We start from the raw sequence: 13074 nt of genomic DNA, 5'->3' as shown, positions 1-13074 counted from the left end.
TCATCCAAGAGCCTAAGATAACTATAAAGTCCAAATTCAAAGGAATGCAAAAACCTTAGTAGTAGTAGTTACTTCCAATATTTTGAAAAATGTTTTGATATTGATTTGTTTTTCTCAAAACAAATAGTGGGAGTATCATACGCTACTAAACTATAATGAATACAATTAGTAGTTACATATATCTCCAATATTTTGAAAAATGTTTTGATATTGATTTGTTTTATGAAAACGAATAGTGGGGATATCATATGCTACTAATTTCATTAACTTTGGACTAGTAGTTGTAAATAGGACATTATTTATTTGATTGTGATTAAATAAATAAAATTGATGAGACCTTAAAATCCCTCAACCACTCAATATTAAGTTGAAAACGTAAGAGTGCTTTGAACACTTTTTCGTGGCCTTCCACCGTGGTAGGCTCCAAGCGTTTATGACTTGTACACCGCCTTCACCCTATAATGGGGAAGTGACAAAGTGCATGCTTATATTCAGGAGGAGCTTATTTAAAACATTTGATGAGGTTAAGGTAGGCAACGAGTGTGGCCAACATCGTATAATCGTGAGGTCATGCTTGAACCCCTATCTAAACCAGCATGGTGGGAAAGAACTTAACTAAGAGAAATGATGCCAACATTGTATAATCATGAGGCATTGTTTTCTAGAGGCCAAAAAGATGGGTAATTGCAAGAGGTGTTGCAAATGAGTAAGCGTACTCTCTCATTATTATTGTTGCTAGCCGACATCGTATAATCGTGAGGTGGGCTTGGTAATAATGAGTCTCCCATAACCCGCTAGGAGCTTTCTTTGAAATCTCCCGGATTCCATTATGGGGGATATGGAATTTGCCAAAAATGGTGGGTGGTGTCATTCGGTTTAAAGACCCGAATCGTTTGACTTAATCAACAATCAATCTGATTATTTTATTTGTTTATGTATATAGATATGGTTGGAAGCACACTCGCGAAAATACTCGACAAACATTGCCTAGAGGGGCACAATTTCCCATCATGGTATCGTAATGTCAAGATTCTCCTAACATTGGAGAAGATTGTTTACGTACTAGATAAGCCTCCACCTAACATACCTCTTGGCCCTGAGGCTACTGAGGATGAACGTGCTAAGTGTGACAAGCACGTTGAGGATGATTTACAAGCCAAATGCTATCTGTTGGCTTCCATGAATGAGGAGCTACAGAGACAGCACGAGGGCATGGATAGTGCATTTTCCATAATACTCCATCTTACGGAGTTATATGGCGAAGGGACGCGCAACCGTCGCTTTAGCACTGTTTGTGAACTTGTAAAGACCAAGATGGTCAAGGGGGCTCCAGTACACCAACATGTACTGAAGATGATAGGATTCATTGAACAATTGGAGAACCTTGGTACTCCACTTGACGGGGAATTGGCCCAGGACTTCATATTGGCTTCTCTTTCTGATTCATTTGCGCAGTTCGTAATGAACTACAATATGAATAAGATGGATAGTACTCTCTCTGAGTTACTAAACATGTTAGTAACTGCTGAGAAGACTATGAAGAAAGAGAGCGGTGTAGGGACTCTTGCAGTAGCCTACAACAAGCCATCCTCTTCCAAGGCCATGCCGCAAGGCAAAGGCAAAGGGAAGGAGAAGAAGTCACCCACTCCTAAGCCGAAAGGAGGAGTGAAGAAAAAGAAGGCAAAAGAGCCCAAGGGGACTTGCCACCACTGTGGAAAGGAGGGGCATTGGAGGAGGAATTGCAGGTTATACCTTGCAAGTCTTAAGGACAAGCCACAAGGTATGGTTTTTGTCCTTAACTTCAATTCTAAATGTTAGATCTTCTAAATATTTATATTTGATATAAAGGGCTAATCACCTGTATAATTGTATATAGGTGGAGAAGCCAAGTAGAAGAAGAACAAGCAAAGAAAGTGGTGAAGTGTTCGGCCACTATGTTTTTTTGCTCACTACTTAGGAAGTTTGTTAGGCATTAAAGATTGTCTTTAAACTTTCTTATTATGATAAGAACTTATTATGTGGCTTCATATGATGGATGACCACTATTAATGTCTAAATGTATAAAGGTATTTCTATTAGTCTCTAAATGTATAGAGCTAATACTTTTTGTATTAAACATTATGAATGTTTGAACTATCATATTAATGTAATGTGAAATATGCCTTTTTCCTTAAAGTAGTGTTATGAATTGAAAATTGTCTTGTTGTATCCTAGATGAGATACAAGAGTTATATCACTTATTGTAATGTGATAACCAAACTTTAGATTTATCAATTATGGATAGATCTCACATGTAGGACATAAAAGGATACAATGAATCTTTAGATTCGGTTCCATTTGTCTACTTATGAGTTCTATATGAATTGACAAAAGTCTAGAGAATCCTTTCTTGAAGAAAAGGAAGATCACATTATAATGATATAAGTAATAAGAAAATTGTTTCTTATATGGTTATCACTTGAAACACAATGATCAAGATCACTCTTGATTCAATTAGTAGTTTTGAACAATTAATTGGGCATTCTTAAAATTGTTTTAAAATGTCAATTGTGTTAGTGACTAAACCAAGAAAGAAGTGTCTAAATCTATAAATTGTTTAAAGACTTTAGTCACTTAAATAACAAGACATTAACTTAGTGAAGATTGAAACAAATAAGCTTGAAATGTTTTAAAGCTACTACACAATGTCTTCTTCCAATATAATCCACTTTTATACATTTTGGATGTATGAAATGATTTCTCATTAAAGTCATGAGAAATAGTGGGAGGTGTGAAAATGGATATAAACTTGAATGGGATTGGTTTATAGTTGTCTAAAGAATAATAGTACTTGACTATTATTAAGAGTTTGTAATTTTAATTGTTAAAAGGACTCAAGCTCTTCAAACGTTAAAATTCTATGTTGTGAGACATTTAAAGAATAGTCTTTGAATGTTGGTTTCGTCAACCTAACATAAAATGGTTATATGTTGGGAGTTGTCCATCATTCTCTTTTATGAGAACAAGCTAATAAACAATGCATATGGACAAGTTGATGAAACAAAAGGGAATAAATTTCAAAATGAGTCACAACATATGGTTTAACAATAAGACAATCCAAATTCAACATCTCATGTAACGATATTGCTCTATGTAGTTTTGATAAAGAATTATATCAACCACCTAGAAGGAATGGTTGAGTTTCTAGGAGCCATGCTTCACTAAAGACTTGGATAATTCTTATATGACTACATTAAAGGTCTTAGTATGACTAAAACTTGAAGTATGGTGTATGACACCATATAATTTAAATGGATTGACTTGATAAAGCAAGTCATACACATTTCATGGAATTACTTGAGAAGGAATTCTTTTGTGTATGATTCATTTAAGTTAGTGGGAGCAATATGCATTCAAATCAAGAAAATATAATTGTTATTTTTGAATGAATGCTAAGTTACAACAAGGCCAGTGGGAGTGATGTCATAATTTGAGCAACAAGATGTGAATAAAGTCTATTTGATAGACTTAATAAAACATAGATGTTACTCGAAAAATGACAATATATGACACGGTCAATTTTGAAGTATAGACTTGAAATTGGACTTATTGATATAGCAAGGCTATCTCAATAATGTTATATGGGAAATAAATCTCAAATGTTGTAGATTTAAGAAAGCATTTTCCTATGTGATAGGAAATCACTTTCATAACCCTTATAATGAATGTGTCATAAAATCACAAAAGGGACACATGTATGGACTTGTGAAGTAGATATCCAAAGGTGAAGATCCACATGGGTTGTCACTTTAAGATATTACTATGTCCCAGGATCAGAACCAAAGCAACTGATAGAGTATTATTGCCTTTAAGAAAGAAACATCAGAGTGGGACTCTGGAAGCGTGCATTCACTTAGGTTGTTAACCAAAGTGAAAAATAAGCCATTTTAACAAATGGAACTTCATAATGGATGAAGTACTAATCATATAAATGAATTGTAAGTATTGTACTACAATGGTCTCTAGCTTGGAGCAACGTTTGTATAAAGTATACAAACGAAATATATGTTGATATATAGTTTTAGAAACTGCTTCAAAAGAGTGTTTTGAATGGAAGGGGTTCTTTTAGAACCAATGATTGAATCCAAACCATAAGGTCGTTAGTAGGGTACTACGACGTAATGGGGCGATAGCTCAAGCCATGGAATCAAGGTCTCATCAAAGTATTCGAACACAATAAAGAGACATCATCAAATGTTTTGGAAACATTTGATAAGTAAATCCCTTTTAAATGAAAAGAGATTAATACATAACCAAGTTAACCTACGAGCATAAACTCTCTCGACAAGATGTATAAGATACACTAGTGATTGACTTTAGTGCAAGTGGGAGATTGTTGGAAATATGCCCTGAAAGTCAATCTTTGGAAGAAATCTTTCAGGACAAATAAATGAATGTATGGATGAATCTTATACATCAAAGGCAAAGACACGAATTAGGACTATCTCAATAAACGAAATATGTCCTTAATAGTGTATCCATGGACAATGGATCGATTGAAGAAGTAATCTAATGATGTTAGACTACAGAGACCTTCTTCACATAACCAGATGTCCAAAAGGTTCCTGGTCATTGGATTGTCGGAGGGATACTGACAATGCTTAGACCAGTACATACTATGTCTGCTTCAAATGGAAGGATGGAAAGTCTCATCCCATTCGTGTTGTGACACTAAGACAAGTATGTAGGTGCTCATTAGGGGAATGAGTTCACTGAACACAATCGAACGAGAGTACTTGCATGGAGGTCTACTCACATGTCAAGCAAGTAACTCTAATGGTTGGAATGATGTAAGTAATCCTTAGACCTGAGGCATCGTCGTTGTCTTGTGGTTAAGTACTTAATCTTTGATTATGTCAAAGTCTCCCCATTCGAGGGTGTCCACGGCATGATTGGGGTTAAGCCACTTAGTCATGAAGGCAAGTGTATGCGCAACAAGGAATCTCTAATCCTCGATAAGAGAGGAAGAATACTCTAAGATATGATTCGGGAATCTTCGGCCGAAGTATCGAGCGTATTAAAAGGAAAGCGTTCCTATACGACTCAAATGAATCATATATGAAGGAATAATCACATTAGGGGTTTGACATAATATCCATATCCTAATGATGTGATTGAGAGTATTGTATTAGAGAAGGATCGAATTACATTGTAATTCCAACTGAATAGGTTCTTCGATTAAACTTCTACATTAGCTTGGGTAGCTATGACATATGGTTAGATGTCAATCATAGCTTGTGAGTTCTTCTAGATGATTAAATGTAGCCACCAAAGAAGAATGGTGAATTGAAATGAAGTTTCAATTCAATAAGTGATTGAATTAATTGGATTGGTTCCGATCACCTCACTGCCTTGCTAATTAGAACCTAAAAGATTGTTCACCGATACACTATTGTAGTGAGTAACTAATGGATGATGGAAATGATTAATTGGATTAATTAATTGTTGTGATTAATTTAGAAAGTCTAAAGAAATCATAAAAGCGATAAAGATCGTTTTGGGCTTAAAGAAACGTTCGGGTTTAATTGGGCCCATTGGGCCTAAACCCATTGGGCTTTTATTCAAGCATTGGATGACTTGAAATTGTAAAAGCCCAAAGCCCAAAAGAACAACAAAGAGGCCGGCCATATAGGTGTGGATTGGGTGAGATATTTAGTCAATTTGTTGGCTAGGTTTTCTTTGATATATATAAGGGACTTTATATTGATATTTTCCTTAAGTTATTTTTTTTTGTGTTTAGAACAACAAAAGAGAAAAGAATATCTCTCCAAAAACTATACAAAGGGCCGGCCACCAAAGAGAGTGTTTTAGCTAACAATCTTTCACTCTTTTGGTTATTCCTTCATCCTTCTCACTATATTTGTGGGTGAGGATCTTTAGAGGTTTCCTACTTTGGAAACTTGAAGAGAACCTAGGAGCACTCATTCTAACAAAGTGGAGGAGGCAAGGAGGGAAGCTAGCATCAAGGATTTCAAGGAGCAAAGAGCTTGGAGGTGGTCCATGCTTGGTCTAAAATCAAGATCAAGAGGTATAAGACTAACCTTCACTTTGTTCTTGATTCTATAAAATGTTTTGATGCATTATATATAAACCTATGAACCTTGAAGGGGATTTGCATGACTAGATCTTTGATATTATATGATAACATGCTTCCGTTGCTCATGTATATGGATTTTGAATTGTATATGCATGCTAGTCATTAAGAAATCCCACATGAATCTCACAGATTTCCCTTCAGTGCAATCTCTGTGTGCTCCGTGGCAAGGCAGACTGGGAAAAATGCCCAACCTTTACTCACATTCGAGAAAACACTCTTAACATGATTGCTTGCTCAAAAATCGAAAAGGCATAGCTCTTTGAATCTCGAGAGCCAGACTCCCAACAAAATTACTTGCTTAAAAATCGAATAGGCATCGCCCTCTGAATCTCGAGAGCTAGACTCCCAAAATGATTACTTGCTCAAAAATCAAAGAGGTACATCTCTTCGAATCTCGAGAGCCAAACTCCCAACAGGATTACTTGCTCAAAAATCGAAGAGGCATCGCTCTCCGAATCTCAAGAGCCAAACTCCCAACAGGATTGCTTTCTCAAAAATTGAAAAGGCACCGTTCTCCGAATCTTGAAAGCTAGATCCCCGACAGGATTACTTGTTCAAAAATCGAAGAGGCACCGTTCTTCGAACTTCGAAAGCTAGATTTCCTTGCATAAAGCTTGTCTGCAATCTCCACATGCAACATCAGCTTTCCAGATACCACAGACCACTTTTTCAAAGTGCTCTGACAAAGTTAAAACACGTGAATCTTGCAGCTCCCACTACATTGCTATGACCGAGAAAGGTAAAAGAACAGCGTTACCACTCACTGTTGGGACAATTCCTATATATGTCGACCTTCATCCTCCATAGCCAGGCAGACTTGCAAATAAAAAAAATACTCAACTTTTCTTCACATCCGAGAGGGCACTCTCAGCAAAGTCTCTCAAAATACTCAGCTTCTTTTTCCCCCGATAATACCTCTGCAAAAAAGCCACACTAGAGCAAGATTATCTTATATCAATATGGTTAAAATCAAAAGTATCCTATATCATGTTTTTTCCCTATCTTTTCCTTTGGCCTTGTTCTTACCTGCAAGATAAGAAGAAAGAGAGAAATCAGTCAGCACTTGGAATCAAGCTTCCAGTCAGAAACTGACTGCCTGGAACCCCTTGCCTGATTACTTACCTGACATTGATCTCGAGTACTCATTTTCAACATCTTATGCTTCCAAAGAAGATACCACATCTGTCTGAGGAACAGATAGCGCAAGTGAGAATGATACAAGGAAGCATGTGGAGATAAGCGTACCAAAACACGTGTCGATACATCCACTACTTTGTCAATAGCAAAAGTATCCCATATTATCAAGGTCGAACGTACTATAGATTTGATGGACTTGTTTTGACCCTCAAATTCTTGAGTCCGCCTTAAACTCTGGAGGAAACCAGAAAACCCTCCAGCCCAGTTCAAGAATAAGCTTGTGGAAAGTTACTTCTTCAAAAGTAAAAGTATCCCATATCATCTCTTCTCATTTTTCTTCTCTTTATCCTTCATGCTGCCTGCAAGATAGGGAGAATGAGAACAATCAGCCGGAACTCGAAATCAAACTTTTGATCTAGCACTGATTGTTGGGAGCTCTGATTTCTTACCTTGTCTGTCACCTCTTTCGGCGGATCTCCTAGCTCAACAACTTGGGGGACTCCTACTACATGGTTTGTATCGCACTTGACCAAGCCTAAAACTACAAGTAAGCTTCAAGTAAAATTGATACATTACCTTGTTCATTTCCACCGGTTAAAGATACCACCCTTGGATGGAGGAAAAGTACTTCCAGAGAAGATGCCACATCTACCTATGAGACAGATAAGGCAAGTGAAAATGATACCACACTTCGGTACTTAGAAGTTTCGTGATTACTGAGTAGCTTGGATCTTGCAAGTCCCCAACCGAGGAGATTCCCTCACTCAGGAACTTAGGGGAGCACTATTTGTACCATACTTAACCAATCTCGAAACTACTGAGCATCGGTTAACGTTATACCATCAAGGACCCAGAAGAGTTTCCTCCAACCAGGAGGCCAATCATAGCGCGACACATGTCGACATCAAAAGCCAATCATAGTGCAACACGTGCCAACATCAGAAGCCAATCACAACACAACACATGTCAATGTCAAAACAAAGCTAGAAACTCTCTTCTATAAAAGGAGATCATTCTCCCACAATATTTCCTAATATCATTTGTACTAAATCATTCACTTGTACTCACTGCAGGAGAGCTTGAACCTATGTACTTGTATAAACCCTTCAAATTAATGAGAACTCCTCTACTCCGTGAACGTAGCCAATCTGGGTGAACCACGTACATCTTGTGTTTACTTCCCTATCTCTATCCATTAACATACTTATCCACACTAGTGACCGAAGCAATCTAGCGAAGGTCACAAACTTAACACTTTCTGTTGTACCAAAAACCTCATTGATTTTGTGCATCAACAAATTCAGTCGTACAGACTATCATAGGGGTGGCTCACATGTTATATTTCTATGAAATTATCCTTACCTAAATTGCTTACTCTGTTATATCTTAGCATGGCATATATATATGATTATGATTATGTGATACATGAATTGAATTGATATGATTTCATATATTATATATATGCTTATATCTTGATTCTGGGAAAAATTATACATGTTTTACAGCGAGGGGTTAGTTATGTTGATAAATGAAATGGTTTTGTAAAACATTTGTTTTTGCCCACTCACGCTTTCTATTTTGTGCCCCTCCAGGTTTTAAGTAAGCTTGATGTTGGTGGCTTGAGGGCGTCGACAGTTTTGACCTACCTAAATAATAGTAGGACATTCCTGGTACTGTGTAACTAGTACTTATCCTACTAGACTGCACCTAGACTTATTATGTTCTGATTATGAGTGTTTATAGTTGTAACTAAATTCTATCACTTCCTGTTTAGTAGTGCACTCTAGTAATTCAGTTTTTAATTATTCATATATTTCTTATCTCTATTGCTTCCGCACTGTGCACATGGCTACGTCACTCTCACGTGACGGCCATCATGCCTTGATCTCAGTCGGGGTGTGTCAGTTTGGTATCAGAGCCTAGGTTTAGCAGTCATGTATAATTCTTAAATGTTATAATCCTTGTGATGTCTTATGTCAGAACTATGCCACCTCGTAGTGAGCCCCGTCACTCAGCTGAGCCTAGTTTCCCTGATATTGCTCAATTAAGGGAAGCTATAGTTTCTGCCATTCAGTATGCATTCCATCCTCCCTAGAGGACACCTCTTGAGATAGTGTATAACCTGAAACTGAATCACTTCATTGGAAATGAAGGTCATGAGGGGGCGGAAAAATGGCTTAATCATATTGAGAAAACCTTTCTAGTGATGCAGAGTCAGGGGAATCTTCCTCCTTATAGGTGGGTAGATATGACAACCTGGTTTTTGAGAGAGCAGCCTGCAGCCTGCATCCTGATAGAGACATGAGTCTTACCAGTTGACCCCAGCAGAGACTACGGATTGGGGAGTATTTAAAGAGTTGTTTCAAAAAAGGTTCATTCCTCATGAGTATATTGATCATAAGAAACAAGAGTTCACTCATTTGAAGCAAGGAAAGATGTCAGCTAATGAGTATTACAGGATGTTTACTGATTTGTCGCAATATGATCCAGAAGTTGCTGCTAATCTGGTTGAAATGCTTCGTCGCTTCAGATTAGGTTTTAAGAAGAAATGGCGTTCCATAGCGACATCGACTCACTGTGCCACTTACCAGGAGTTTTATGAGGTTTTACTGCAGATTGAGGACTCAAAGAACATGCCTAGTGAAAGTAAGGATAAGGAAGGAAAGAATGGGAACCAGAGGCGAGATGATAAGGGCAAAAGGCAAGCATTTCAAGGACCTCGCAAGACTAAGAATTTCAAGAGAAGTGGTGGCAGTTCTAGCTTTTCTAGTGAAGGATTGAGTACTAATATGCAGAGGAGAGGTGGTAGATTTACTGAAGGCCCTAGGTTCCAGAGGCAGAGAGATTTTGGTGGTTCAAGTGGATCTAGTGCTCCCTTATGCCGCAGGTGTAATTTTAGGCATTTTGGGGAGTGTAGGAGAGGCAGCAGTGGATGTTTTATTTGTGGTCAGATGGGTCATAGGGCTGCTCAATGCCCTCAGAGTCAGTTAAGACCCTAACAGCCTTCATTCCCAAACCTGCACCAGCCCAACAAGTTTAATGACCTGGTGGTTATACTCAGACTGGGCGAGGAGGTGCTTATCATCAGGGTGACGCCGCTCCTTACATCTCAGGACAGCATCAGTACTCCTAAGATCCTCAGTATCAGAGTGGGTACCCTCAGTATCAGGAATGATCTATGTCTTATCAGCCAAATTCAACCGGATGATCTTAATGGTACCAAGGGGGATAGCCCCAGCAGGGAGAGATTGCTACTAATAGTGCAAGATCTTCGAGGCAGTCGGGTCAGCAGAGGCAGGGACGTGGTGTTCATGCCAACAGAGGTCGCAGTGGACGAGAGCAGAATCAGGGGTGTATCCACAACATGTCACTGCAAGATGCCCAGAATAATCTAGATTTAATCATGGGTACGTTAAATATTCTTGGTCATTTTGCTAGAGTATTGATTAATTGTGGTGCTACACATTCTGTTATTTCTCATACTTTTGCTCAAGTGACAAACCCCATCCTACACCTCTAGGATATAATTTAGAATTTTCTATGCCTATAGGGGATAGATGTTTTGTGGATCAGGTATATCCGGGATGTTCAGTGATAGTAAAGGACGTTATTATGCCGGCTAATCTTATGTCATTAGATATTATGGATTTTGATGTGATTTTGGGCACTGATCGGTTGCACTATAATCGTGCCAAGATAGACTGTTATGGAAAGATAATCACATTTCATTGTCCTGGATTACCTAAAGTTACATTTGTAGGAGAGCCTAGTAATGGTTGAGACATGGTATTATTTCTGCCATGAAAGCCAAAAGATTGTTGTCGAAAGGTTGTCAGGGATATTTGGTTCATGTGGTATTGAATGATGATACTCCTAGTAGTGTGGAGGATGTTTGTGTGGTTAGATATTTTCCGGATGTATTCCCTGAGGATTTGCCTGGGTTGCTGCCAAATAGAGAGGTGGAGTTTGTTATTGATCTACTTCCAGGTACGAATCCAATATCCTTGACTCATTATAGAATGGCTCCTGCTGAATTAAGGGAATTGAAAGTTCAGTTGCATGAGTTAGTGGATAAAGGTTTTATTTAGCCTAGTACTTCACCTTAGGGAGCTCCAGTTTTGTTTGTGAGGAAGAAAGATGGAACTTTGAGGCTGTGCATTGATTACAGGCAATTGAATAGGGTAACCATTAAGAACCGTTATCCACTGCCTCGTATAGATTATTTATTTGATCAACTCAGAGGTGCATGTGTATTTTTTAAGATTGATTTGAGGTCAGGTTACTACCAGTTGAAGATTAAAAATGAAGATGTCCCTAAAACCGCATTCAGGACTCGATATGGTCATTATGAGTTTCTTGTATGCCATTCGGGTTAACTAATGCACCAACAGCTTTTATGGATTTAATGAATCGAGTATTCCAGCCATATTTGGACAGGCTTGTTATTATCTTCATTGACGATATTCTGGTATACTTTAAGTCTAAGGCTGAGCATGCTAGAAATCTGAAGTTGGTGTTGAGCAATTTGAGGGAACACCAGCTATATGCTAAGTTTAGCAAATGTGAATTTTGGTTGAATCAAGTGGCATTTTTGGGACATGTCATTTCTACTCAAGGTATTCAAGTAGATTCTCAGAAAGTGGCAGCTGTGGAGAATTGGGAGCAACCTCAAACCGTCACCGATGTACGGAGTTTTCTTGGCTTAGCAGGCTATTATAGACGGTTCGTTAAGGATTTTTCAATGATTGCTTTGCCATTGACGAGGTTGACTCGAAAGGATGTTAAGTTTGAGTGGGATAATAAATGTGAGCAAAGTTTCCAGCAGTTGAAGTATTATCTCACTCATGCACCTGTTCTAGCACTTCCAGATGATAACGGTAATTATGAGGTTTATAGTGATGTTTCTCTGAATGGTTTGGGTTGTGTATTGATGCAACATGGTAGGGTGATTACTTATGCTTCGAGACAATTGAAGCCTCATGAGAAGAATTACCCTACGCATGATTTGGAGTTGGCAGGTATCATCTTTGCTTTAAAGATTTGGAGACATTATCTTTATGGTGAGAAATGTAAGATCTTCACAGATCATAAAAGTCTTCAGTATCTGTTTACTCAGAAAGATCTTAATCTTTGACAGCGGAGGTGGCTTGAGTTACTTAGTGACTATGATTGCACAATTGAGTATCATCCTGGTCATGCAAATGCAGTTGTGGATACACTTAGTAGGAAGACTCCAACCAGACTTAATGCCATTTATGATTGTCATGTTCCTCTTCTAGCAGATTTGAGATCCACTAGAGTGGAGTTGGGAGTGGAAGATCGAGAAGAAGCCTTGCTTGCTAATTTTCAAGTTAGGCCAATTTTAATTGATCGTGTACTTGAGGCTCAGATGAATGATGAGGAGACACAGGAAATAATTCAAGTAAGAAATCAAGGCAAAAAGAGAGATTTCAGGATTCGAGAATCGGATGGTATGCTTATGCAGGAAAGCAGAATGTATGTGCCGAATAATGCAGAGTTAAAGAAAGAAATTTTGGATGAAGCACATATTTCGGCATATGCGATACACCCAGGTGGCACTAAGATGTATCATACCATTAGACCATTTTATTATTGGCCGAGTATGAAAAGAGAAATTGCCGAATATGTGAATAGGTGTGCCATTTGCCAGCAGGTTAAAGCTGAAAGGAAAAAGGCATTTGGATTGATACAGCCACTTCCCGTTCCACAATGGAAATGGGAAAATATTCCTATGGAGTTTGTGTACAAGCTTCCTCGTACACAGGATGGATATGATGGCA

This window comes from Malus sylvestris, chromosome 8, assembly GCF_916048215.2.
Source record: "Malus sylvestris chromosome 8, drMalSylv7.2, whole genome shotgun sequence".
Lineage (NCBI taxonomy): Eukaryota > Viridiplantae > Streptophyta > Magnoliopsida > Rosales > Rosaceae > Malus > Malus sylvestris.
This window is presented reverse-complemented; position numbering follows the sequence as displayed.